Source organism: Oryctolagus cuniculus, chromosome 12 (assembly GCF_964237555.1).
Source record: "Oryctolagus cuniculus chromosome 12, mOryCun1.1, whole genome shotgun sequence".
NCBI lineage: Eukaryota > Metazoa > Chordata > Mammalia > Lagomorpha > Leporidae > Oryctolagus > Oryctolagus cuniculus.
Window position 1 is genome coordinate 96,227,602 of NC_091443.1, and position 27,629 is coordinate 96,255,230.

Here is a 27,629-nt window from a genome sequence, read left to right on the forward strand (position 1 = left end):
AAACTCCTCTATGAGTTCCAATAGTCTCTTAGTAGAGTTCTTTGGATCCTCTAAGTAAAGAATCATATCGTCTGCAAAGAGGGATAGTTTGACGTCTTCCTTCTCAAATTGTATTCCTTTAATTTCTTTTTCTTGTCTGATGGCTCTGACTAAAACTTCCAGAACAATGTTAAATAGCAGTGGTGAGAGTGGACATCCCTGCCTGGTGCAAGATCTCAGTGGAAATGCTTCCAACTTTTCCCCATTCAATAGGATGCTGGTCGTGGTTTTTTTATAAATTGCTTTGATTATATTGAGGAATGTTCCTTCTATACCCAATTTGCTTAGAGTTTTCATCATGAAAGGGTTTTGAATTTTATCGAATGCTTTCTCTGCATCAATTGAGATAATCATATGGTTTTTCTTTTGCAGTCTGTTAATGTGGTGTATCACATTGATTGTTTTGCGAATGTTGAACCATCCCTGCATACCAGGGATTAATCCCACTTGGTCTGGGTGGATGATTTTCCTGATGTGTTGTTGTATTCTATTGGCGAGAATTTTATTGAGGATTTTTGCATCTATGTTCATCAGGGATATTGGTCTATAATTTTCTTTCAGTGCTGCATCTTTCTCTGGCTTAGGGATTAAGGTGATGCTGGCTTCATAGAAAGAATTTGGGAGGATTCCCTCTTTTTCAATTGTTCTGAATAGTTTGAGAAGAATTGGAGTTAGTTCTTCTTTAAATGTCTGGTAGAATTCAGCAGTGAATCCGTCTGGTCCTGGGCTTTTCTTTGTTGGGAGGGCCTTTATTACTGTTTCAATTTCTGTTTCAGTTATGGGTCTATTTAGGTTTTCGATGTCTTCATGGATCAATTTTGGTAGATTGCATGTGTCCAGGAATCTATCCATTTCTGATAGGTTTCCCTGTTTGCTGGCATACAAGTCCTTGTAGTAATTTCTGATGATTCTTTTTATTTCTGTGGTGTCTGTTGTTATGTTTCCCTTTTCATCTCTAATTTTATTGCTTTGGGTCTTTTCTTTTTTTAGTTAGTTGGGCCAATGGGGTGTCAATTTTGTTTATTTTTTCAAAAAACCAGCTCCTCGTTTGGCTGATTTTTTGTAATGTTTTTTGGATTCAATCCTGTTAATTTCTTCTCTGATTTTAATTATTTCTCTTCTCCTACTAGATTTGGGTCTGGTTTGCTGTAGGTTTTCTAGGTCCATGAGATGCGCTGAAAGCTCATTTATTTGGTACCTTTCTGATTTCTTGATATAGGCACCTATTGCTATAAACTTGCCTCTCAATACTGCTTTTGTTGTATCCCATAAGTTTTGATATGTTGTGTTGTTATCCTCATTTCCTTCCAGAAAGTTTTTGATTTCTTGAATGACCCATTGTTCATTCAGGAGCATGTTGTTCAGTCTCCATGTGTTTGCATACTTTCTAGGGTTTCCTGAGTTGCTAATTTCCAGCTTCATTCCGCTGTGGTCTGAGAAGCTGCATGGTATGATTCTAATTCTTTTAAATTTGCTGAGACTTGCTTTATGGCCTAGTATGTGATCAATCCTAGAGAACGTTCCATGCACTGCTGAGAAGAATGTAAAGTCTTTAGATGTAGGATTGAAAGTTCTGTAGATATCTGTTAGATCCATTTGGGCAATAGTGTCGATTCAATCTGCTGTTTCCTTGTTGATCTTCTGTCCGGATTATCTGTCTATTTCTGAGAATGGAGTACTGAGGTCCCCCAGTACTATTGTATTGGAATCTAAATCTCCCTTTAAGTCCCTTAACATATCTTTTAAATAGACCTGTGCCCTGTAATTAGGTGCATAAACATCTATAATAGTTACATCGTCCTGTTGAACTGAACCCTTATTCATTATATAGTGCCCCTCTTTGTCTCTCTTAACAATTTTTGTATTAAAGTTTATTTTGTCTGATATGGCTACACCTGCTTTTTTTGGTTTCTGTTGGCATGGAATATCTTTTTCCAACCTTTCACTTTCAGTCTGCATGCATCTTTGTTAGAGAGATGTGTTTCTTGTGGGCAACAAATAGTTGGGTTTTGTTCCTTAAGCCAATCAGCCAATCGGTGTTTTTTAACTGAAGATTTAAGTTCATTAATGTTTAATGTGACTATTGATATGTAGTGACTTTGCCCTGCCATTTTCCCAGAGATATTTTCTAGTATATGCTTTGAGCTCCCCATGCTCTTTTACTGGTAGGTGTTCTTCCTTTATCTTCTTTCATATTGATGGCTGTGTTTCTGTGTTTTTAAGTGTAGCACATCTTTAAGTATCTTTTGCATGGCTGGACGAGTGGCGGCAAATTCTTTCAATTTCTGTTTGCTATGAAAGGTCTTTATTTCACCTTCATTCACAAATGAGAGCTTAGCAGGATATAATATTCTGGGCTGGTAATTTTTCTCTCTTAGCACCTGTGCTATGTCTCGCCATTCCCTCCTAGCCTGTAGTGTTTCTGATGAGAAGTCTGCTGTGAGTCTAATTTGAGATCCTCTGAGAGTAATCTGACGTTTCTCTCTTGCACATTTTAGGATCTTTTGTTTATGTTTCACTGTGGAAAGTTTAATTACAACGTGTCGTGGTGAGGATCTCTTTACGTCATGTTTATTGAGGGTTCTATGAGCTTCCTGTCCTAGGATGTCTCTGTCCTTCTCCAAACCTGGAAAGTTCTCTGCTAGTATCTCACTCAATAGGCCTTCTAATCCTTTCTGTCTCTCCATGCCTTCAGGAACTCCTAGAACTCGAATGTTGTTTTTTTTAATAGTATCCTGTAGATTCCCAACAATATTTTTTAGATTTCTAATTTCCTCTTCTTTTCTTTGGTTTTACTGTATGTTTTCCTGTGCTCTATCTTCTATGTCCGATATTCTCTCTTCTGCTTCACCCATTCTGTTTTTAAGGCTCTCTAATGTGTTTGTCATTTGATCTATTGAGCTCTTCATTTCATTTTGATTTCTCTTCACTATCACACTTTCCTGTTCTACTAGTTTCTGCGTTTCATTTTGATTCTTCCTTAAAATTTCATTTTCACGAGAGAGATTTTCAATCCTGTCCAATAAGGATTTCTGTAGTTCAAGGATTTGCTTTTGAAAACTTCTAAATGATCTTATCATAAATTTTTTGAAATCCGTATCTTGCATTTCTTCTATCTCATCATCTTCATAATCTTGGCTTGGGGTGTTTTGTTTATTTGGAGGCATCATAGTGTCATCATTGATCTTGTTCCCTCGATTTTTGTGTTTGTTGCTTAGCATAGTCAATTCTTCTTCCCTCACTGTGCATTTTTTTTATTTTATACTATGTCTGTGTTAAGTGGAATACCTGCTGTTGGAGGAGCCTTGGAGGCTTGAGATGGGTGTGGCCTGAGAGCTCTGCTTGGTTCTTCCAGGTTATGGTTGTGCAAAGGTGACACCCTCAGGTTATGCGTGGTAAATCTCTCTCTCTCTATTTATTTATTTATTTATTTATTTTATTCAGGAGGTAAGTAATACTGCAAGGCTGAGCAGAATGGATGGTATTTAGCTTCAGATCTCTGGCTTCTACCCAAAGAGTCTGTGCAAGCTCTGTTTCTCCTCTGGACTCCCACTGGGTTGCCTAGGCTACTGAATTGTAGCAACTCAGTTCCTTAGCTCTCCCCTGTTGTTAAGTATATCCAGAGTGGGGCCTGCTCTTTGTCTCTTCCTTTCTTTGCAAGGATGGCGGAGAGAGAAACTAGAAAGAAACTCGTCTGTACCAGTACCCCCCCACCTTTTTTTTTCCTTCTCTCCTGTAGTCAGTCTGGTGAACTTTCCCACTCCCTTCTAGATTCTGACTGCCGTTTCCCTGCCAATGTCTTGGGTTACTGAGCTCACCTCCCCTTCCAGCGCCGATGTGTGGCCTCAGAGCCCTGGGCGTCCCTGCTTTCTCCACTGGTGTCTGTATGACATCCACTCCCCTTCCTGTGCTGACGCATAGACCCTGTGGCTCCCGCGGCTCAGCTTCCACACGGTGGGCGACCTTGTTCTCCCAGTAGGTCCTCCAAGTCACAGCCACTAGATCCAGAAGAGTTTCTTCTGCAAATTTTTCCTGATCCTTTTTCTGAGGCTACCGTAACTCCACTTTTATTAAACTAAATTTTCCCGGACTATCGGTGCACACCCTCACTATTCCGCCATCTTGTCTCCGCTGGTCTAGGAACTCTCAACCCCTAAACGCAGCTACACATGCGGGCGAGAAGACCTATATCCTATTTCTTTTCTTTTTTAAGATTTATTTATTTATTTGGAAGTCAAAGTTATACAGAGAGAAGGAGATGCAGAGTGGGGGTCGTCCATCCAATGGTTCACTCTCCAATTGGCTACAATGGCTGGAGCTGCGCCTATCCAAAGCCAGGAGCCAGGAGCTTCCTCCAGGTCTCCCACTTGGGTGCAGGGCCCATCTTCCACTGTTTTCTCAGGCCATAGCACAGAGCTTGATGGGAAGTGGAGCAGCCAGGACTAGAACCGGCACTCATATGGGATGCCGGTACATCAGGCCAGGGCGTTAACAGGCTGCACCACAGTGCCAGCACCTCTGGCTCCTATTTCTGAATACCAAAATGTGGTCGTCCTTTAAGCTGATGTGAATCATTTTTTTTTATTAATTGAAAGGGAGAGAAAGAGAGAGAGAGAGAGACAGACAGACAGACAGAATCGAACTTCCATTTGCTGGTTCACTCCCCAAATGACTGGGCTGGGTCAGGACAAAGCCAGGAACCAGAAGTTTCTTCTGGGTCTCCCACATGGGTGCAGAGGCCCAAGTACTTGGGTCGTTTTCCGCTGCTTTCCCAGGCACATTGGCAGAGAGCTGGATTGGAAGTGGAGCAGATAGGATTTGAATTAGCGCTCACATGGGATGCTGTGCTGTAGGCAGCAGCTTTCCCCACTACACCACAGCACCGGCTCCTGATGTGAATCATTCCTACACAGCATTGGTTTCTTCCTTCAGTTTACTCTCCTTGCTTTTGGTTTAGATTGGTACACTTGTTGCAGCCTTCCTCTGGTGACGAGAAATCTACCAACGTGTCTGTGCAGCTCTTCAACACGGGGACAGAGCAACTCGTCATCACCTTAGAAAACATTGGCCAGGAACCCCTGGAGACACTGGAGGTCACCTCCAAACTGCTCTCCACCAAGGGTAGGTGTGGTCAGTGTGTCAGACCCTGGGAAGTTTGCGTTGTTGCCTTGCACAAGCGATGTTTTACATAGTTACTGTTCAGACATCCTTTAGTTTGGTTCAACACTGGTTGGGGTGGAGATCACACACCACATGCTACAGGCATGAGGCTGACCCCTTAATGCCCTTGGTTCCCATTACTGAATCTGAACAGGGGTCATATTCTAAGCAGGCTGGTTACTGAGTGGAAGACTGGGAGACAAGAGCAGGCCGATCCCATGGTTCCCACAGCCCAGGGCGGCCTCCTGACTCAGCCCTTGAGGGCTGGGCCAGGCTGAAGCCAGGAGCTAGGAACTCCATCCAGGATTCCCATGTGGATAGCTGGGGCACAAGCACTTGGGGAAACCTCCGCTGCTTTCCCAGGCTCTTTAGCAGGGAGCTGGATCAGGAGTGGAACAGCCACGTCTCGAACTGAAGCCCATCTGGGATGCCGGCATTGCAGGAGGCTGCTTAACCCTCGGCACCACAGTGCCAAGGCCAAGATGTAGCTATTCCACCTTTCTGGGCTGCTGTTTCATTTGCTGTTGCTGTGCCTTTGAACTCTTCTGGAACTCAGTCCCGTGCCAGCCATCCCTTTCTTTCCTTCCTTTTATCAGTACAGTATTCATTGCAGACTTGTAGGAATCCTATCTAAACAATTGTGTGCCTGCTGTGTAGCTTCCATACTTAGCATTCTGCTGCATTTGCTTTGTAACACATCCCTCTGGCCTCCTACCTGCATACCTCCCCTCCCCCCTCCAGTATCTTGTCTAAAGTTCCAGAATTCAGAAGCACCGATGAGTGCTTCTGAGCTGGATGTTTTTGATAAAATGCGTATGCGCTGAAACGTGCAGGTCTAATATGTTCCATCCGATGAGTCCAACAGATGCTGGCCCATGTCATTGTGTAATCTAAGCCCTCGTCAAGATGTAATACAGAACATTTCCATCCCCCCAGAAAGTTCCCCAGCTTTCTTCCCAGCAAGTCCTAGTGCTACCCCAGGAGCAAATGCTCTTGTCTGTCATCTGTGTGCTGGGCAGCCCCACTGGGTGTTTGCTGCTGGTGATGCAGGGTGTGGGTGACATGCATGGCAACCAGGCAGGTGGCAATTGGCAGACATGCAGCCCAGTCACCTTCTCTTCCCTGCCTCGAGTTTAATTTTCTGCTGGGTCTTGCCCACACCTGGTCGGTCTTAAAAATCTTTAGACGTTTATTTTCAGGCTGGCACTGTGGTGTAGCTGGTTGAGCCACTGCCTGTGGCACTGATATCCCATGTGGGTACCAGTTTGTGCCCCAGCTGCTCCACTTCTGACCCAGCTCCTTGCTAGTATGCTGAGAAAGCAATGGAAGGTGGTCCAAGTGCTTGGGTCCCTGTGGGAGACTTGGAGGAAGCTCCTGGCTTTTGACTTCTGGCTCCAGCCTGGTCTGGCTCTGGCCGTTGGAGCCATTTGGGGAGTGAACCAGCAGATGGAAGAGTTCTCTCTCTCTCTCTGTTCTTTCTCTTTGTAACTCTGCTTTTCAAATAAAATAAATCTTAAAAAAAGAAATTTACTTTCATTTCTCTGAAAGGCAGAAAGACAGAGAGAGAGAGACAAAGATTATCCATAGATTGTTTAACTCCCAGAGGGCCAAAGGCCTGCAACAGCCAGGGCCAGGACAGGCCAAAGCCAGAACTCAATTCAGGCCTCTCACATGGGTCACAGGGATCCAAGTACGTGAGCCATCACTCATGGCCTCCCAAGATGTGCACTGGCAGGAAGCTGGAATCCAGAGCAGAGCTGAGCCTGAAGGTGAAATGCAGGGGTCCCAGGCATTTAATGGCTGAGCCAGATGCTGGCCCCTGATGTGTCCCTGTGTTGTGTTGCTTTGCTCGGCTTGTCTCTAGTTAGGCCTAGGATGCCTGGGGCCTGTGTTATTCTCCTCCTTTTTATGGACAGGGGAAGTAAAGGCAGAAGAGGTGACTGACTAAGGTCACATGGCAGGTGGGCGGGGAACCAGCAGGAGGACCAAAGTCTCCTGATTCTCAGCTTTGGTGTAGTTACCCTTAGGAGGCAGAAGCATGATAATCATGTAACACACAGCCCGGTGTAGCCATCTCAGAGCAACACAGTTAGGAGTGAAAAATTAAAACCAGCATTCTTTCTTTAGTTTCCTCCCAAGCTGCCATACATCTACATGTGGAATTAACTTAATGGAAACAAACCATCTGCTTCCAGAATATACAAAGGGAATAATTCCTGGTTCTTTTGCTGTACATGGCAAGGCTGCCAGTGGTGACAGATGACCACCAGCACTAGAAGCTGGGAACGTGCACCAGGCTCCTGTGTGGGGCCATGGTGACAGCAGCAGGTTTGCCTGTGGATATTAACGAGCATCTATTTCCATTCTCGCCTCAGCTTCACCTTGGGCCCGCCGAGCCTACTGAATGCCTGCTCTGTGGATTGAATGCTTCTCTGGTGCCTGCAATGTTTTCTTTCTTTGTGCCACTGGTAGAGTTATTTTCTATCTTAAAATTAGGAAGAGCTCCCACCCTAGAGCTCATTCCATGTGCCAGATGTGAGGCACTTGACATTCTTTTTCCATATGAAGTTGTCCCAGTGACCACAGGAGGGCTATCAGGGTGGGTGCTCTGATAATCTGTTTATTTCACTGTGACATCCTCCATGCCTGAGAACCCAGAGCAGTGCTTGTCACTTAGCAGGTGCTGCACAAGTGTCAACCATGGTTCTCACCTCCTGGGGCCATCCTGAGAATGCAGGACACAGGGGGACAGTACTGGGCACCGAAGCGCTGGACCCAGGCTTGCTTTGGCAGTGGCGGTGTTTGGTGCACCCTCCTCTCTGCAGGACTGCATTTGTGGTCTCAGTGCCCGATGCCGCTAAACCTACCAGCACCCTGTGTCCTTTCCTGATCCTGCCCGACAGCTGGGAGACACTGAGGGTCCCGGCAGGGCCCCCACAGTGCTTTAACGCGTCTGTGCTCACCCTGAATAACCCCCCATTCTTCAGACACCAACCTCAGAGAAAGAAAAGTTTCTTGTTCTGTTTTCCCTCCTCCCGTCTTCCTTGCTATCCTGACCTATTTTACGACAAAAAATTATTTGTTTAATTTATTTGAAAGTCAGAGACAGAGAGGCTAAGGAAGACAGAGAGGGAGAGAAAGATCCCATCTGCTGGTTCACTCTTAGGGTGTGCATTAGCAGGGAGCTGGAGTCAGAAGTGGAGCTGGAACTCAAACTTGCAGGCGTCTCAAGTGTTTTTTTTTTAATAAAATTCTTTTTTCTTTACTTTTTAAATGTTGGTATATTTATTTGAAAGGCAAAGTGACAGAGGAATAGATCTTTCATCTTCTGGTTCATTTTCCAAATGCCCACAACAGCTGCAGCTGGGCCAGGTCAAAGCTGGGAGCCTGGACCTCCAACCGGATCTCCCACGTTGGTGGCAGGGACTCAAGTAATTGAGCCATTATCTGCTGCCTCCCAGAGGAAGCTGGATAGGGGAAGCCGATTAGCTGGGACTTGAACCAGGTGTTCCAGCATGGGATGTGGGTACTCCACAGGGAGGTTTAATCTGCTGCAGTACAATACCTACCCGCGGGTGACTTCTTAACCACTGTGCCCCACTCCTGCCCGACTTCTGCCCCTCCTGGCTTATTTTAACTCCTTTGCATGTTCAGTGTGCAGTGAGGGTTAGTGCTCTGAAGTATCGGGCCAGCCTTTATGGGCCCCTCAAGCTTTTACGGGACAAGCTCGTCCCCGTGTATACACATTCCCTCCAGAGAGATGAGGCGTTACACACCACCACATTTCAAGACCAGGATTGTCTACTGATTTAACCCTCCTACTTATAATTCACCTGCAACAAGTCTTCCTTTGTAGGCTTGGGAAGATGCCAACTTTCACTCTTGCTTAAATAGTCCCAGATTCAGAAAAGTCTACTGTTTGTTTAAGCTTTCCAACAAATGTCCTGTGATCCACGTGTGTGAGGGTGTGCACACATGCAGACACGTGCACGTATGTAGCTACACCCACACACACTGCTGGATGTCTTTTTTCTTCAACAAGAAGTGCTGACTCCATGCCAGCGTGATTGAAGATTCATGCAGGGTTTGATTGGGCCGAGCTTCTTGGGCTGCGTCTTTTCCTACCGATGCTGGAGCTGAGCCCGGGTGCAGGGAGAAGCCGGCAAGCACAGCAGAGCTGAGCGGTCCCTGCTCGTCACCCAGTGCTACTCGCTGTTAAGATGCTGACACCACTTTTCTCAGGGGGAGAATGAGTGATGTGTGCACCACGGTTGACATCTGTTTCTCCTGTTCCCTCTGGCAGCACGTCCCTCTGTGGGATTTTGAGAAGCTGCTTTCTTCATTCTGTCTGGTAGCACAGAAATACAGAGAAGAAACAAACAGGAAGGGCTGCCTGTGAGGCAGGGCCTGGTCTTGAATCTGGTGCCCGAGCTGTGTAGCTTTCCATGGCACTGCAGCCACAGAGAAGGCTCACTGGCCCTGCCCGCAGCTGTGCCTTAGCCATAAAGGCTTTGGTTGTTTGGCATCAGATGGTCCCTGAGCATGGCGCTGCCTGTGACTTGCACACATCACTTAAGGCATAGAGTTTCCTACAACATAAGCAGATTGTTCGGTGTCTGAGTGTGCTCATGCTGGCCTCCCAGGGTTCTGTGTGTGAGACCTGGAGCATCACTGACATTCTGGCCTTGTGCCGGGGTGGGTCGTAGACCAGGCGGCAGTTTCCAGACCTCTTCTCCTGCTCTGCTCCTGCTGCACTTGTGTGTGGGAAGCCCCAGCCCCTTACACTCCTCAGATTGCTCAGGGCTTGCTTTCCCTCTCCTGGATGTTGCTGTTGCTGGGTTGTCTGCTAGTGACCAGCTGCCTGACTTGGCTTGAGCCATTTGAATGCTGGAGGCTTAATGTGCTCCCTGGATACTCACTGGGATCTAGTCTTCCTCTCATGCAGTAATTCCAGAATGAGTATTCCGCAGAGTGTCTGAAGAGTGACTGCTGTGTCACCACCCCCGTGAGTGTGGACAAGAGCTGAGGTTTGCTGCCCGGGTCTGCTGGTGCCTGAGAGACATCAGAGATATTCAGGTCAGATAGATCAATCGATAGATCTATCAATCTATCGATCTATCAATCATCTATCTTACAAAGAATTTTATTTATTTACTTTAAAGGCCGAGCTACAAAGAGAGGGGAAAGACAAAGAAAGAGATCTTCCATCTGCTGGTTCACTCCCCAAATGGCTGTAATGGCCAGGGCTTGGCCAGGTTGAAGCCAGGAACCTGGAACTCCATCCAAGTTTCCCATGTGGTACAGAGGCCCAAGCATGTAGGCCATCCTCTCCTGCTTTCCCAGGTGCATTAGCAGGGAGCTGGATTGGAAGAGGAGCAGCCAGGACTTGAACTGATAGCCATATTGCACCGCAGGCAACAGCTTTACCCACTATGCCACAGGGCAGGCCCCTTGAACTCTTTTTTTAAAAATATATATTTTATTTTATTTATTTGAAAGGCAGAGTGAGGGAGTGAGAGAGACAGACAGAGAGAGAGAGAGAGAGAGAAATATTTCATCTGCTGGTTCACTCTCCAGAGGGTCACAACGGCCAGGACTGAGCCAAACTGAAGCCAGGAGCCAGCCGCTTCTTCTGGGTCTCCCACATGGGTGGTGGGGACCCAAGCACTTGGGCCATCCTTTGCTGCTTTGCCAGGCAATCAGCAGGGAGCTGAATCAGAAGTGGAACACCTAGGACTCGAATGGGTGCCTATATGAGATACTGAGGCCGCTGGTGGAGGCTTAGCCTGCCATGCCAAAGTGCTGGCCCCCACCTTTCTTGAACATTTTAAAATCATTTCCCTCTACTCAGTTTCTTATCCTACATTCAGAGGCTCTCTGTCCACATTTTTCCCTCTGTTCTCCCCTGGTGCCCACTGTGCTTCAGGGACTGTGATCTTTGTCCTCATGGGGCTGAGCATGTGGTACCAAAGCTGGACAGGGCAGGTGCAGCATGTCCTGTGCAAGCAGAGGGACAGGGCTGGGCTGTCCAGGGAGGAGTTAGGTGCTCTGCTCCCTTTCTCTACCGTTGCTGCGTCTGCCTGTCCGGGTGTCTGTTCATCTTTTGCTGGGTGAGCCCACAGTGAGTGCCTCCCACTGCTGGTGATGCCAGTGCCCTGGAGACTGCAGGATGAGTCGGACCCACCTCTGTGCCACTAGGCTCCATGGTCTCTGCACTCACTGCTTGCTGGGCTCAATCCATTCCTGGCTGTCCTCTTTGCATGTCCAGTTCTGTCCTCTCCACAGCCCAGGCCATGTGTCCCACCCAAATGCTTAGCTTCCCCATCCAGCAGAATGAATTCCACCTCCCCAGCCTCACATGTTCTGCTTGTCCTCTGTTGCAGAGATGCTCACCTCACTTGGCAACAGTTGAACATATGTGCACCACGTTTACAAGCCAGTGGCCACACCAGGCATGTGCTTAGTACATAAGCTCTGCTGGGGAGCTCATGGTGGGGTGTAGGAGTCAGACCTGCTCTCAAGAGAAAGTAGAAAGCCTTTAGGCACACACTGTTGGGGTTGCTAAGTTCTGCTGGTTGGGAGTACAGATGGGACCTAAGTGAGCAGGGAGAAGGGCAAGAGAACGCAGGATGCCTGGCCCTGCAGCTCGGAGACCACTGGATGCCAGATTCCCAGGCGGTTATCCCGGGATCTCGGTGCACCACACTCATGTAAAGAATTACACTTGAAAGAATGGCACCGTTTCACAGGCTTGCGGTCAGGGTTGGACAGCAGAGTGCCGGATGCTGTGTGGACGTGGTGCCCTCCCTAAGATGGGATGGGGAGCAGAGCCCATGCAGAAGTCAGGGAGAAAGTATATACAGCGATCTTAGCAGGTACTGCTCAGGGGAGCACGCGGACAGCAGCTGCCTGGCTCTTGGTGTTTCGGTGATAGCACTTAGCACTGAGCCCACGTTTGCCACCTGCTCCTCCCCTTCCTTTAGGGTTGTGGTTGGCAGGAGCCTCCTGCAGGTCAGCTACAGTCAGGGTTGATGTTCCTTACACCTCCTTCTTCTCCATACACCACCGCCTCTCTGTCCCCTGCCCCTAGGGCTCTGTGGCCTCAGCCCCAGAGTTCATCTCTCCAGTGAAGCACTTCTGAGGAAGGAAAAGCCCTCTGGACAGGCAAGGAGAGTGCTGTAGCTGGTTGTAACATGATGCATTCTCCCTCCTCTTTGTGCCTCATGGCCTCTTCTGATTCAGGACTTTTCCTGGGACTTTTTGCTCTCTGACATCTTGAATGCTTCTCGTCCTGTGCCAAAATTTCCCGGCCGGGTTGGTGTCAGTCTCATTGTGCCTCTGCTCTGCCATCACCATCAACATCACTATTGTTGTTACCATTGCAGAGAAGCTGTACGGTGACTTCCTGAGCTGGAAGCTGGAAGAAACCCTCACCCATTTCCCCCTGCAGCCTGGGCAGATGGCCACCTTCACTGTCACCATGAAAGCGAGCCTGGACTTCTCCTGCCAGGAGGGTCTTGTGCAGGACCTGAGTGATGGTAAGCGGCTCCCTCATTTCCAAGAGCTCACCTGCTCCCAGGTGTGCATTGTAGTCAGCTCTCTGCGGCACCCACCACCGGCCATGTGACTCGTCCATCCGAGACCTCGCCCCAGCACTTTGTTAGCAGCGTGGCTTACTGCAGGCACATTATAGAGACAATTTCTCAATTCCCACTCTTGACTGTCTTGTCCTGATTTGCTAGGAGGTCGTCCTAAGGGAGTGGAATGCTGTGATTTTCCCCCCAAGTGTGCCTGCTGTGTCGGTAGGACACACAGTGGTGATGATGGAGTTCTCCCATCTGGTGATGCCAGTAAGGAGACTGAGCCATGTGGAGACTTGAGTCCATGGGTTAGCTGTGTCAGGTTGTCACATGCTCTTCTGGAGGTCTTGGGCTTGTGTTAGTCAGCTCAGGCTGCTGTAACAAACCCCACAACTGGCCTGGCCCGGACACAGGCATTGATTTTTTGCTGGTTCTCAGCATTGCAAGTCTGACCCAGGTGCTAGCATGGTTGGGTTCCTGGTGAGGGCGGCCATCTTCTTGCTGTGTTCTCATTGGGTGGAGACAGATCAGCTCTCTGGTATTCTTCCCCTTCCCTTTTTTGTTTTTAGAGATTTATTTATTTACTTGAAGCGCAGTTACGGATGTGGGGTGAGGTAGAAACACACAGGGACGCGTGTGTGCACACACACACACAAACACACAGAGAGGGAGAGAAGAAAGATCTTTCATCTGCTGGTTCACTCCCCAAATAGCCACAATGGCTGGGACTGTGCCTGGCAGAAGTCAGGAACCTAGAACACCATCTAGGTTTCCAGTGTGTGTGTCAGGGGTCCAAGCTTGAGCCATGTCCTGCTCCTTTTCCCGGCACATTAGCAGAGAACTGGATCAGAAGTGGAGTAGCCAAGACATGAACTGGTGTTCACATGGGGTGCTGGGGACACAGGTGGTGACTTAACCCCCTGTGCTGCAACACCAGCCCCAGTAAGAACATTTCAATCCTGTGTTTTAAGGACTTTGGAGTCTTCATATACAGTGCATGACTTTCGTCTCCATGAACATGCTGTAAGTGACAGACCCTCCTGTGGGTGTTTTGGGTCCGGGTATTCCTGGGTGTGTTGCAGCTCCCATTCCTTGTCCGTTCACCTGCCAAGGGGCATTCATGCGTTTCCGTTGTCTTGGCTGTGGTGAGCAGTGCTGCAGTGGACATGTGAGTGAAGACATGGCTCTGCCATATACATATATGTATTCGTGTATATACCACATACACACATTACATTCACATGTACATATCACAGACGCGTACACATACATATCACACATATACATGTCACATACAGATATCACACACATGTAGGTGCATACATTACATGCATGTACATATTCACCTTACATGCACATGTACATAAATCCAGATGTGGACTGGTGGGGTCGTGGGAGAGTTTGAGTTGTTTTTAGCTTCTAGGGACCCTCCATGCTTGGTTTCAACATGCTGTACTGACTGACGTTCCCTTGAGAAGCGTGCTAACCCCTGTTTCTCCACCTGTGGCCTGGGTCTTTTGGTAATAGCCAGTCTAGTGGAGTGACATGCCATCTTATATGGTTTTATTTTTATTTATCTATTTTAAAGATTTGTATGTGTATTTGAAAGTTAGAGTTGGAAGAGAGAGTGAGGGACAGAGAGAGGGCTCTTTCATCTGCTGGTTTGCTCCCCAGATGGCCGCAATGGCCAAGCTGTGCCAGGCCAAAGCCAGGAGCCAGGAGCTCCTGGATGCAGGGGCCCAAACACGTGGGCCATCCTCCACTGCTTTTCCCAGGTCATTAGTAGAGAGCGGGATTGGAAGTGAATCGAGGGGGACAAAAACCAGTGCCCATGTGGGATGTCAGCGTCTTGGTGGCAGCTTACCCACCTTGTCACAACACTGGCCTCTCTGTTGTGATTTTTTTTAACAGGCAGAGTGGACAGTGAGAGAGAGAGGCAGAGAGAAAGGTCTTCCTTTGCCGTTGGTTCACCCTCCAATGGCCGCCGCGGCCAGCGCGCTGCGGCCGGCGCACCGCGCTGATCCGATGGCAGGAACCAGGAGCCAGGTGCTTCTCCTGGTCTCCCATGGGGTGCAGGGCCCAAGCACCTGGGCCATCCTCCACTGCACTCCCTGGCCACAGCAGAGAGCTGGCCTGGAAGAAGGGCAACCAGGACAGAATCCGGCGCCCCATCCGGGACTAGAACCCGGTGTGCCGGCGCCTCTAGGCGGAGGATTAGCCTAGTGAGCCGCGGCGCCGGCCTCTGTTGTGATTTTAATTTGCATTTCTCTGATAATTGGTGATGGTTACTTGTATGTCTTCTTTCAAGAAGTGTCCATTCAGGGGCTGTTTTTTTGTTACTGATTCACTGATTCATTTGAGGTTTTTTTTTTTTTGTTTTTTTTTTTTTTGTTTTTTTTTTTTTTTTTTTGGATAGGCAGAGTTAGACAGTGAGACACAGAAAGAAAGGTCTTCCTTCCGTTGGTTCACCCTCCAAATGGCCGCCGATCCAAAGCCAGGAGCCAGGTGCTTCCTCCTGGTCTTCCATGCGGGTGCAGGGCCCAAGCACTTGGGCTATCCTCCACTGTCTTCCCCGGCCACAGTAGAGAGCTGGACTGGAAGAGGAGCAACCAGGACAGAATCCGGCACCCCATTTCCAATGGGTGCCAGCGCTGCAGGTGGAGGATTAGCCTAGTGAGCTGCCACGCCGGCCCATTTGAGTTCTTTGTGTTTAGATAGTAGCCCCTCACCTGATAAATGATTTCAAATATTCTCTCTCAGTGTGTGGGTCAGTTCTCTACTGAGAGAACTGTTGCTTGTTTCCTTTGCTTGGAGAAGGATTTTCTTGTATGCAATCTCACATGTCTTATTTTTGCTTTTGTCACCCACGCCTTTGGGGTCACATCCAAGAAACAACTGCTCAGACCAATGCCATGGACCTTTACTCTACTTTCTTTTTTTTTTTTTTTTTTTTTTTTTTTTTTTGACAGGCAGAGTGGACAGAGAGAGAGAGAGACAGAGAGAAAGGTCTTCCTTTTGCCGTTGGTTCACCCTCCAATGGCCGCCGCGGCCGGCGCGCTGCGGCCGGCGCACCGCGCTGATCCGATAGCAGGAGCCAGGAGCCAGGTGCTTTTCCTGGTCTCCCATGGGGTGCAGGGCCCAAGCACCTGGGCCATCCTCCACTGCACTCCCTGGCCACAGCAGAGGGCTGGCCTGGAAGAGGGGCAACCGGGACAGAATCCGGCGCCCCGACCGGGACTAGAACCCGGTGTGCCGGCGCCGCAAGGCGGAGGATTAGCCTAGTGAGCCGCGGCGCCGGCCTTACTCTACTTTCTTCCAGTCGTTTTAGAGTTTTGGGTCTTATGATTAAAAATTTATTTATTTATTTACTGATTGGGATATGTGTGTGTGTATGTGTGAATAACTACATATATAGATATCAAGTCTCTAGCACAAACCACTATCACAGGCATTTAATTTTAATGTATTTTCATCTTATTTGAAAGGCAAAGGAGGCTGAGAGAGAAGGGGGGGAGAGGGACCTCCCATTTTCTAGTTCACTCCCACAATGCCTAAAATGGCCCCAGGGCTGAAACTAGGAATTAGGAACTCAATCCAGGTCTCTGACATTGCTGGCAAGAACCCAGGTATTCAAGCCATTGCCACTGCTTCCCAGGGTCTGCCCTGTTAGGAAGCTAGAGTCAGGAGCCCGAGCCCTGATGTGTGACATGGGTGTCCTAAACACTAGGCCAGATGCCATGCTTTAGGTGTGTGGCACAAGAACCCTGTCTTGTTCTGTCCTGTGTTCCCAGTGTTTTGGCTGTGACAGGAAAAGGGCTTTGTGTCTTGTGGCGTAGATCATGAACGGGGCCTCTTTGTCCTGCTCCTCTCCTGAGTGTGTGGGTTCTGAGTTGTGTTCCTGTTCTTTCTTGTGAGCATGTACCCCTCAGAATTCCCCCCAACTTCTCTGGGGAGTTGTTGAAGATCTCAAGAGTTGTGATCTGCGCATCTGTGGCTCCAGCTCCCTGCACAGCCATTTCATCTGCTTTCCTATAACTGGGAGCTTGTTGGGGTCTCTCCTGCTACTCTGTTGGGCAGCTGGGGCTGCTGGAACAGAGCACCACAGGACGAGTGGCTCAGGCAGCAGAAATTGCTTTCTCACGTCTGGAGACTGGGAAGGCCGCGATCGCGGTGCTTGTAGAGTGGGTTCCCTGCTTGCTGTGTCCTCACTTGGAGGAGGCCGAAGGGAACTCTGGTGTTTCTGCCTCCTCTTATCAGGGGAGACCCCACCCCGGCCACCTCCCAAAGGCTTTGCCTCCTCACGCCCTCACCTTGGGTTCCAGGGCCTCAGCACATGGATTTCAGAGGGACAGACGGTTCAGTCCATGGCAGCCTGCATAGAGTTTGCTATCTCTCTGCAGTGTTTGACGAACCATCAGGAAGTTCCTTTGGCTTGTGCTGGTGCTTGAGAAAACATTCAATTTATGTTGTCCACAAGCAGGCTTAGTACTGGGCGCGTTAGCAACAGGGAAAGGCAAAGGGACGTCTTACCAGGCTTCAAGCATCAGATGCAGTGGATTTTCTTGGCTTGTGTGGTGCTCTGTGCCTCTGCACTGCGTGTTCCTCTCAGTGGGCAGTGGGTAAACAGATCCTGACTTCTCCCCCATAAGGGAGTTGGGCATAATGAGTGGTGCCCAGGGCCGGGGTCATCGGCAGGCTCAGCAGTCAGACTCCCAGTGGGGATTGTTTGTGAGCAGCGGGGGGCAGTACCACCCATGTAATGTTGTTCCCTAGGAATAGCGTAGAAGCTTCCAGTGGACATCTGAGCTCTGTGGGTTTTGGTGGCAACTTCAGTGCTCGATGCTGACCTGCTTGGTGGTGTTGTTGCCTTGGCGTCTGTCATGGGAAAGGCTCAGGCCTTCCCTCTGCCATCCTAAGTGGAGAACAAAGTGGCAGTTTGTGGCTCACATGTGGGAATGCCTTCCTCTGTCTTTTGAAATAAAAGCAAATTAGAAGTAGCATGCTGGATACCCTGTGGTTTGTAAATGCAATGAGGGAGCCACACACATACATGGGACAGGACATGTGTGTGTGTGATGCCCTCCTTGCTGATCATGGTTAACAGAAGCGCAATGCTGATTATTTGCACAGAAAAAGGCAGAACAGGCCAGTGTCATGGGAGAGCAAGGTGGACACCCAGGGCCTTTGGGGATTTTGGTCCAGGCTGTGAATTATCACTTGCAGTTCCACCTGTGCAGTCACAAGGCCACCGTGAAGCCCTCATCTAGGGACAGCTTCAGGCTCAGGGGCAGAGGCTCGTCTGTGGCCTCCTGGAAGCAGGAGCTGACCCTGCAGTGGCTCTCAGTCTACCCCTCTCAGAAGCATTTAACTGGGGAGTACCTGTGGGCCCCATTCGCTCCTTGGCAAGGACTCACATGAACTCAGGCTTCTGGAATGAGGTGTTGCTGTTTGCAACAGAGAGCAGGCTGCTGGATGTCGTGGGGGCAGGGAGGAGTCCATGGTGCTGCGCGTTGTTAAGTACTGTGTAGGAGGCTGTGCTGGGCTCTTTCTTCCTGTGATTCCTGTTCACTCCCCCAACAACAAGTGCTGCAGAGAGCAGGCTGCTGGATGCTGAGGGTGCATGGGAGGAGTCCATGGTGCTGGGCATCATTAGGTGCCCTCTCCCACCAACTCTGTAAGGTAGATACTGGTATTTCAATCCCTGCTTGGTAGAAACAGTTGGAAAGACTGTTCTTGCTTAAGGATAGAAGAGAGAGAACAATTCAATGCTACGCACTGTCCTTTTTTTAAAGATTTATTTTATTTATTTGAAAAACAGAGTTACAGAGAGAGGTAGAGACAGAGAGAGAGAGATCTTCCATCCACTGGTTCACTCCCCAGGTGGCCACAATGGCTGGAGATGCGACAATCCGAAGCCAGGAGCTTCTTCCTGGTCTCCCAGGTGGGTACAGGGGCCCAAGGACATGGGCCATCCTCCACTGCTTTCCCAGGCCATAGCAGAGAGCTGGATTGGAAGAGGAGCAGCCAGGACTACAGCTGGCACTCATATGGTATGCCAGCGATCCAGGCCAGGGCTTTAACCTGCTTGGCCACAATGCGGGCTGGTGCCGTCCTTAATCATATAAGTTCTTGGAAAAAATAGAATGAAAATAAACTTATTTTTGTGCAAAAATTGAAATCTACGAATAGGTTTTTTTCATAAAATTCATTTTCCATGAACTTCCTGAAGACCCGTTGTGCTCTGGAATAAACATAAAGGTTAAAATATTTTTGGAACGATTGGAGAAATTTAATGTATGCTGTACAGGACCTAATGTTGCTGTATAATCACAAATATACTGACTGTGATTATGAAAGTGAAATTATATCAGAATGTTTTTGTTCTTAGAAAACATATGCAGGGTAAAAGATCATCATGTCTGTATTTATTTGATATAGTTCAGGAGACAAAAAGATTGTGAATGTGAAGTGAATATTGAATTGTTCTAAAATAGTGATTGTAGATAAATAGTTGATGGATGGCTATTTTTACTCTTTTTTATGTAATTTAAAAACTTTTTTCCATTTTATTTCAGGGGAGGGAGGGAGGAAGGGAGGATGGGAGAGAGAGAGAGAGAGAGAGAGAGAGAGAGATGGAGGAATCCTCCATATTCTGGTTCATTCCCCAAATACCCACAACAGCTACGGTTGGGCCAGGCCAAAGCCAAGAGCCGAGAACTGAATCCAGGTCTCGCATGTGAGTGACAGGAACCCAAACACTGTGCCGCCATATACTGCCTACCAGGGTGTGCATTAGCAGGAAGAAGGGTTGGAATAACAGTGTCAGAGACTTGAAACAGGCACTCTGATGGGGGATGCAGGTGTCCCAGTTGATGGCTTAGCTGCTGCCTCTCAAATAAATAACCTTTTAAAAATAATAAAAGTGACATTTATTAAAAAAAACTTTCATAATATGGAAAAGGCTTATGCTACTTCAAAAATCAGAATACAGATTTATAAAATAAACTCAATTTTTAAAAATGAACCCAATTTTTAAAAAGAATAAACAATACTAAATAAACACATAATGTTAAGTGTGCCTGTCTATGCACAGTTAGGATGCAGGATGAGGAATTATTTTTTTCCTATCCACTTATATTTTTCAAGATTTATAAAAGGAACATACATAATTTGTAAGCTAAAATTTATCATTAAAATGCTTCAAAGTGTGGCAGGCAATGTGGTGCAGCAGGTTAAGCTGCAGCTTGGGACACCCACATCCCACACTGGAGAGTCTGGTTCAAGTCTCGGTTGCTCCATGATGCAGATCTGGTTTCCTGCTCACGTGCACCACGGGAGGCAGCAGGTGATGGCTCAAGTGCTTGTGTCCCTGCCACCCACATGGAGACCCGCAAGGAACTCTGGGCTCCTAACTTTGGCCTGGCCCAGCCCTGGCTGTTGCAGGCATTTGTGGAGTGAACCGCTGGATGGAAGATTTCTCTCTCTTTTTTCTGTCACTCAGCGTCTTACATAAATAAACAAACAAATATTTAAATGCTTCAACTGCAGTTTTCAAAAAGCTTTTACAAAGAAAACTCGGGGTCTGCTGCCACCCTCCATCCGGGTACAGAACCCAGCACCATAAAAGGTCAGAGGCGGATAGAAACTGCAAGGTGCCTTTGAATGTCAGGGATTCCTAGACCTGAGATGACTGCGGCAGCAGCGACAGGCATCCAGGACCGTGCAAACTCGGGACACACACAGTCACTGCCATCCCTTCTCCACAGATCAGGAAGCCAAGGCTCAGAGACTCACCCCAGCTCAGGGGTCTGCCAATTCTCCCACCATGTGCCCAGATTTCACTCCACTCCCCCCAACACGCAGACACTGCCTAAGCAGCCATCATCCTGTGAGGAAGACCCTCCCTGACACCACTCAGCGAGATTCCATCCCTTGAAGAGAAACAGCAGTCCTCTAACTCCTGGCTCTCACTCTGCCTGGGTTATTAAGCCTTCAGAAAAGACAGTGTCAAGTTGTTCAGCTCCACACAGACTGCCTGACTTACAGGGAAAGAAAGACAGCAGGATCCCTGTCCCCAGGCGTGCACAACCCATGGAGAGATCAGCTAGCTAAGGCACACTAGGAGCCTAATGAAATGATCTCATTGAGAACTCAGCCAGGTAATCCAAAGGAGAGGAGGAAGAATCTGCTGACTTCTTAACAGCAGGGGAGCTGGGGAAAGGAGTAGCCCAGAGCTGCTCCGGCAGGAACAGCACCAACTACATGACGGGCTCCAAGAACCAAAAATCCCCAGTAAACCAAATGCTCACTATGTAGATGAGGAAGACTGGAAGCGGCCCTGGGGCTTTGGATGGTGGATGCAGCAGTGTGCAGGTGCATCCTGGGGTGCCGTGGTGAAGGCCAGTGAGGAGTGCGCCTGCGCCTGGCACAGTGACCCGGAAGTACACCTGCAGCCTGGCTGCTGGTGCTCAGGTGGGAGTCAGCACCGCATCCGCTCCTGCCTGAGAGCCTGTGCAAGCCTGGAGGAGAGGAGCCTGAGGGAGACCCAGCGGCCCCAGGGTCAGGCCGGGATGAGGAGAGGCTGCGTGTCCGAGGCTGCCGCGCCGTTTCCCAGGCGCATTTCTCCTCTTCAGCCCCATCCGGAAACGACGTCCTTCGCGGACCTCTGTCCCACCAGCAGACCGGACCCCCCTTGGAGGTGAGTGACGCGCGGCTGTTGCGTTTTCCCGCTGGGGGTCTTGGCCGCCAGCCTGCCTGCGCCTCTTGGGTCGCGAAGGCGCGGGTGGAGTCGCGGTCGTGCTGTGCGTACCGTCTGGAAAGGTCCCCAGGGTGCGAGCAGCTGTGCGAGAGCAGAGGTGGCTCGGTCTCCTCCCGGAACGGCCCCGCGTTCCCGTGTGTTTGCTTTTTGAGGGCCCAGCCGCCCTGCTCTAGACCTCAGAGACTGTTGATGGGAGGAACGAGAGCGAAAGTGCGTGTCTGTGTCCTGGTCTAGGAGGACAGTTTCGGGTTCCTCACGTTGGGTGTGATGTTGGCGCTCTGTGGGCTTTTCATGAAAGAGCCTGGTCAGGCCGAGGTGTACCTTGTGTTCCTAATGTGATGACTTGTGTTTTTGTGAACTGGGTTTTCTGTGTCTATCGGGATACTCTGTGGGCTTTCCCCATGTGTGTTCTGTTTTGTGATCTACTGATTTTGTGTGGTAGCCACCCTTGCATTTCCGGAGTAACTGTCAGTTGCGCACAGTGTGCTAAGCTTTGGTTGTGCTTCTGGTTGGCGTCTGGTAATGTTTTGTTGAGGCATGTGGCCCATTCCTGACGGGTATGTATGTGTGTGCCATTTTCCTTATGATGTGCTTGTTTTGCATGTTGGGATAAGGCTGGTCTGATGGAATGAAATGGGAGGCTTTTCCTCTTCATCTCCTTGTTGGAAGGGTTTGCGAATCACGCATTTTAATTATCTTTTCCATGGGAGTTCTCACCGGTGGAGCCATCTGGTCCTGAACTTTTCTTCATTTTTTGTTTGTTTGTTTCTGTTTCCCTGCAACTACGGTCTTTTTTCAAATTAGAAGTGTATTCAGAGTTTCTTGTTTCACTGTATTCAGTTTTAGTGGTTTGCGTCTTTCTGAGAATCAGTCCACTCTATCTAGGTTGACCAAATCCTTGTGCCTTGGTTTTTCCCTAGTGTTTTTGGAGTATTATTTTGGCAAGTTTGGTAGCGATGTCCTCTTTCATTTCTGTTGTCAAGCCACTTGAGTCTGTTCTCCTTTTTTCCCCTGCTTCCTGTGGATACACGTTTTGTCAGGTGACTGAGTTTTCAAGCACTGTACTTTGGTCTCACTGAATGTCTGTTGTGATATTTTCTATGCCGTTGGATTCACTTCCGTTTCAATCCTTTTTCCCCTTCCAGTTTCTTAAGATTTACTTTGCTGTTCTGGTGTTTTAAGGTAAAATTGGGTTTATGGGTCCGATGTCTGTATTCTGTAATATATACCTGTATAGTAGTGCAATTTCTCATGTTAAATTAGTCCTGTCAACCTGGAAAACTGTTTTGATGTACCCACTCCTAGGAACATACTGAAGGAAATGAAACCATTGTGTAGACAGAGAGGTTTTCACAGGCTTATGCTTACTGCAGTAGGGTGCACAGTAGCCAGGCTATGTAGGCTGTATATGCATGTATGGTGTACATAGCCCATAATGTCTTTATTCTGTCTTGAGGTGATGGGCATTTTGGCTGATTGCATATCTTTGCTATTATGAATTGAGCTTAGTAAATATGGGGGCAGCAATAACTCTTTGTTGGTATGTTGTTTTCATTTCCCTTGGGTATATACACAGGGTGGAATGGCTGGCTCTTATGGTACGTCTATATTCAGATTTCTTTTTTATTTTTTTTTTATTTTTTGACAGGCAGAGTGGACAGTGAGAGAGAGAGACAGAGAGAAAGGTCTTCCTTTTGCCATTGGTTCACCCACCAATGGCCGCGGTGGCTGGCGCGCTGCAGCTAGTGCACCACGCTGATCTGATGGCAGGAGCCAGGTGCTTCTCCTGGTCTCCCATGGGGTGCAGGGTCCAAGGATTTGGGCCATCCTCCACTGCACTCCCTGGCTACAGCAGAGAGCTGGCCTGGAAGAGGGGCAGCCGGGACAGAATCTGGCGCCCCGACCGGTACTAGAACCCGGTGTGCCGGCGCCGCAAGGCTGAGGATTAGCCTAGTGAGCCGCGGCACCGGCCTATATTCAGATTTCTTATTTATCTCCCTACTGTCTTCCACAGTGGCGATACCAGTTTACATTCCCACCAGCTGTGGATGCGGGTGCCTTTTCCCACCATATCCTCAAGGCCATTGTAGTATTGATTTGCATTTCCCTGATGGCTAGTGATCCTGAGCATTTCTGCATGTGTTTGTTGGCCATTTAGATTTCCTTTCTTGAAATATTTAGCCTGTTGAAGTCCCTTGCCCATTTCTTGAGTGGGTGGTTTGTTTTGCTGTTGTTGAGTTTCTTGAAAGTTTCTGGTAGTTTATTCTTTATCAGTTTGCATACTTTGCAGATAATTTCTCCCATTCCATTAGTTGCCTCTTTAGTCTTGCAGGGCAGAAGCTTCTCAATTTGGTTTTTTTTTTTTTTTTGGTGTCCTCTTCTATCCCTTTCTTTAATCTGTTATGATCCTCAGATATTGAACATCCTTGGTTTTATTTATCCAAGCGATTTTGTTTTCTTTGTAGCATCTGTGAATGGGATTGGTCTTTGAAGTCCTTTCTCAGCCATGACATTGTTTGTGTATACAAATAGGCTGCTGATATTCTATCCTGCCACTTTACCACATTCTACTCTGAGTTTCAATAGTCTCTTAGTGGAGTCTTTTGGATCTCCTATATATAGAATCATGTCATCTGCAGATAGGGATAGTTGGGCTTAACTCCCTTCCAATTTGTATCTAATATTGAGACATGAGAGAAAAATATGCCAACATGATAACGTGCACGTAGAAAATGGCAACAGTGACCTCAGATGATACCTTTCTGCATTCAGTCTTGCTTTGTGGAAGACATGATTTGGCCTACTTCTAACACAACCCATGTTTTAAATGCAGATCTGTGTTCCGTGAAGAACTCTGTAGATCACAGGTGTTTCAAGTCCTTTTGCAAGTGTGTACATAAGTGTCTGAAAAAATATATTACAAAGATTTCCTCATGCACAAGTCAGAGATAATACCATACAGAATGTTTGTAAGGATGAAGAGATGAATGGGTACCAAAATCTTTTCTAAGACTGAGTTAAACTCTTTTTCAAATTCTGTGTTAATATGGTAGGTAATGCATATAATATCAAATTCTAAATAAAATTGTTGATGCCCTTGAGGTATTATTTTATTTATAGGTATGTTTTCCTTTTTGAAAAAATTGCCTTTTTAAAGATATTTTTATTTATTTGAAATTGGGATTTACAGAGAGAGAGAGAGAGAGAGAGAGAGAGACAGACCTGCCATATGCTGGTCCACTCTGCAGTTGGCTACAATGGACAGAGCTTATCAGATCCTGAGGCAGGAGCCAGGGGCTTGGGGCCAGGAGCCTTGCTGGGGTCTCCTGAAAGGATACAGAGGCACAAGGTCTTGGGCCATCTTCTACTGCCTTCCATGACCACATGGAGAGCTGCATTGAAACTGGAGCAGCTGGTTTTCAAACTGGCACCCACATGGGATGTCGGCACTGTGGGTGGTGGCTTTTCCTGCTACCCCACAGTGCCGGCCCCTCCTGGAAGCCATTCCCTGTGGGATACAGCTGTCTTCTAACACACCTGGGAAAGCAGTGGGAGACAGCCCAAGGACTTAGGTCCCTGAACCCAGAATGCAGCATTGGACAAAAAGTCCCTGGCTTCTGCTTTGGCCTGTCCCAGTCTTGGCCTTTATAGCCACGGTGTGGGGGGTGAACCCCCAGAAGAGTACCTGGGTCATCAGCCGCTGCCTCACTTGGTCACAGTCTGGAGCCGCCAGGCTATAAGTGGCCCTGGGGCGTTGGACGCTGAATGTGTTGATTTGGCATCATGCAAATGCGTCCCCTGGTGCCTTGGCAGCTGCCCATGTGGAGTGCACCTGTGTACAGCGCTGCAACCCAGAAGTGCACACACATGCACGGCACCTTCTTTTTTTATTTTTACTTTAATTTTATTTATTTATTTAACAGGCAGATTGGACAGTGAGAGAGGGAGACAGAGAGAAGGGTCTTCCTTTTGCCGTTGGTTCACCCTCCAATGGCCACCGGGGCCGGCGAGCTGCGGCTGGCACTCCACGCTGATCCGAAGGCAAGAGCTAGGTGCTTCTCCTGGTCTCCCATGGGGTGCAGGGCCCAAGCACTTGGGCCATCCTCCACTGCACTCCCTGGCCACAGCAGAGAGCTGGCCTGGAAGAGGGGCAACCGGGACAGAATCCAGCGCCTCGACCAGGACTAGAGGCGCCGCAGGCAGAGGATTAGCCTATTGAGCGGCGGCGCCGGCCGCACCAAACCTTCTGACCTGAGGTGCTCAGGTGGAAATCTGCAGTGCGGCGACTCCTCCCTGAGAGCCTGTTCAAGCAATGAGGAGCTATCCTTGACCCTGCCGGCAGAGCCTGAGTGAGACTCAGAACCCCAGGGTCAGGCCTGGATCCGGAGATGCTGGGGCCCAAGTCTGGTGTATCAGTTACCTTGGGCTTCTGGAAATTTCTAGGCTCGGTCCTCTTTTTCGGCTCCTTCTGGAAGACTACATCTCTTACTGAGTTCCTGTTCCAGAAGAACAGAAACGCTCTCTCTGCGGTGAGTTTGCTGTGTTGGCCTTTCTGACATGGTGTAGGTGGGGACTTGGGTGGAGAGAGCGGGAAAGGGGTGTGCATGTGAGGGTTTGAGGGGGATAGTAGAAGGAGAAAGGCAGTCAAGGGGGAGGCGGGAGGAGAGAGGAAGAGGGGAGCATGAAAAGGTGGCATGATTGTGGGGAGGCATGAAACGAGGGGAAGAAACATGTGTAGGGGAAAGGAAAGGGATGGGGAGTGTGACAGGAGTCCCAGTGGGCAGGTGGTGGGGGTTGGGAGAGCAAGAACTTTTCCCACATCCCTGGTTCTGTTTGGGGGTTTTTCTGTCCCTGGCTGGAAGTAGCCTTGGCCATGTCCATGAGAACAGTCCTTGACTCATGGCCTCTCTTCTCTGGGTTGTTCAGAACTGTAATGTGTGTGTGCAGGGAAATGGGTACGGGTCACTCGAATTAATTTGCACGTAATCTGGTCAATTTTCACAGACTGCACACACTGAAGAGAAAGCAGAAGCGTAGAGAAACCCCAAGAATCCTGTGTGCTCTATTCCAGCCTGTCCAAGGTTCTGATACCTCATAGTAAGTACTAGATATTTTTTTTCTTTTTAAAGATTGGTTTCCAAAGCAGAGTTATAGATGAGGCAGTGCAACAGAGGTATTCAATGTGTGGGTTCCTACCCCAGGTGGCTCCAACGTCCCGGGGCTGGGCCAGGCCAAAGCAGAAGCCATGTACTTTATCCAGTACTCCAGTGTGGTTTTGGGGGCCCAAGTCCTTGCGCTGCTTCCTCTGCTTTCTTAGGCGTTTGAGCATACAGCTGGATCTCAAGTGGGAACAGCCTGGGTTGATGAGGGTTGGAGGGTGGGGTGGGTGGAGCCGTGGTATAGTGGATGAAGCAGCCGCCTGCATGTACCAGCATCCCACATGGGCATTGCTTTGAGTCCCAGCAGCTCCACTTCCGATCCAGTTCTCTGCTGTGCCCTGGCAAAGCAGTAGAAGAGGGCCCAAGTCCTTGGGCCCGTGCACCTGTGTGGGAGTCCTGAAGGAACTGCTCCTGGCTCCTGGCTTCAAATCCGCTCAGCTCTGGCTGTTGCATCTATCTGGGGAGTAACCCGTGGATGGAAGACCTTCTCTCTCTATTTCTCTCTCCCTCTGAATCTCTGTAATTCTGCTTTTGAAATGAATAAATAAAGCTTTTAAAAAAAAAAGCATAGCAGGCAGGAATCCAGTTGGCATCTATATGAAATGACATTGTTCTAGGCAGTGTCGTAACCTGCAGTGTCGTAACCCGCTGTGCCACAAAGCAGGTCTTGTAAGTACTTTTCTGCCCATTGTTTCTTTTTAGCTGAGCAGAAACGGGATATGTGAATTCAGTAACTCATATCTGTCTAATACATTTTCTGATACTTTATGTGTTACTCTAGTTATTATAAATTATAACTTCCTTAGTAATTATGGAAGCATTCCTGTTTTTCTTTTCCCTTTGTGTGGATTTTGGCATATTCTACGTTTCAAGACATTCACGCAATTCATTTATCTTATATAATTTTTGTCACAGAGTTGTTCATACTATTCC

At 48.3% G+C, this 27,629-nt stretch overlaps 2 protein-coding genes and 1 long non-coding RNA gene across 24 annotated transcripts in view; 2 read left to right on the plus strand and 1 right to left on the minus strand.

The window, feature by feature from the left end:
* The window catches only part of LOC103346435 (neuroblastoma breakpoint family member 4), a 1,612,367-nt gene that overhangs the window by 712,092 nt on the left and 872,646 nt on the right, over positions 1-27,629 (minus strand). The gene's annotated exons all lie outside the window — the stretch shown is intronic.
* Positions 1-27,629, plus strand: part of LOC103346987 (putative neuroblastoma breakpoint family member 5) — a 344,943-nt gene that overhangs the window by 219,002 nt on the left and 98,312 nt on the right. For 10 of the 16 annotated variants that reach the window (XM_070054473.1, XM_070054491.1, XM_070054485.1 and 7 more), the window contains exons 1-2: positions 25,801-26,066; positions 26,542-26,634. The exons of 2 other annotated variants lie outside the window; for them this stretch is intronic. The gene's annotated coding sequence lies outside the window, so the exon portion shown is untranslated. Of the gene's footprint in view, positions 1-21,309; positions 21,478-25,800; positions 26,067-26,541; positions 26,635-27,629 lie in introns of those variants that run through there. 4 more of the 16 variants (XM_070054490.1, XM_070054474.1, XM_070054478.1 and 1 more) reach the window with 3 other exon arrangements.
* The window catches only part of LOC103346986 (neuroblastoma breakpoint family member 4), a 320,087-nt gene that overhangs the window by 177,434 nt on the left and 115,024 nt on the right, over positions 1-27,629 (plus strand). The window lies entirely within an intron of this gene.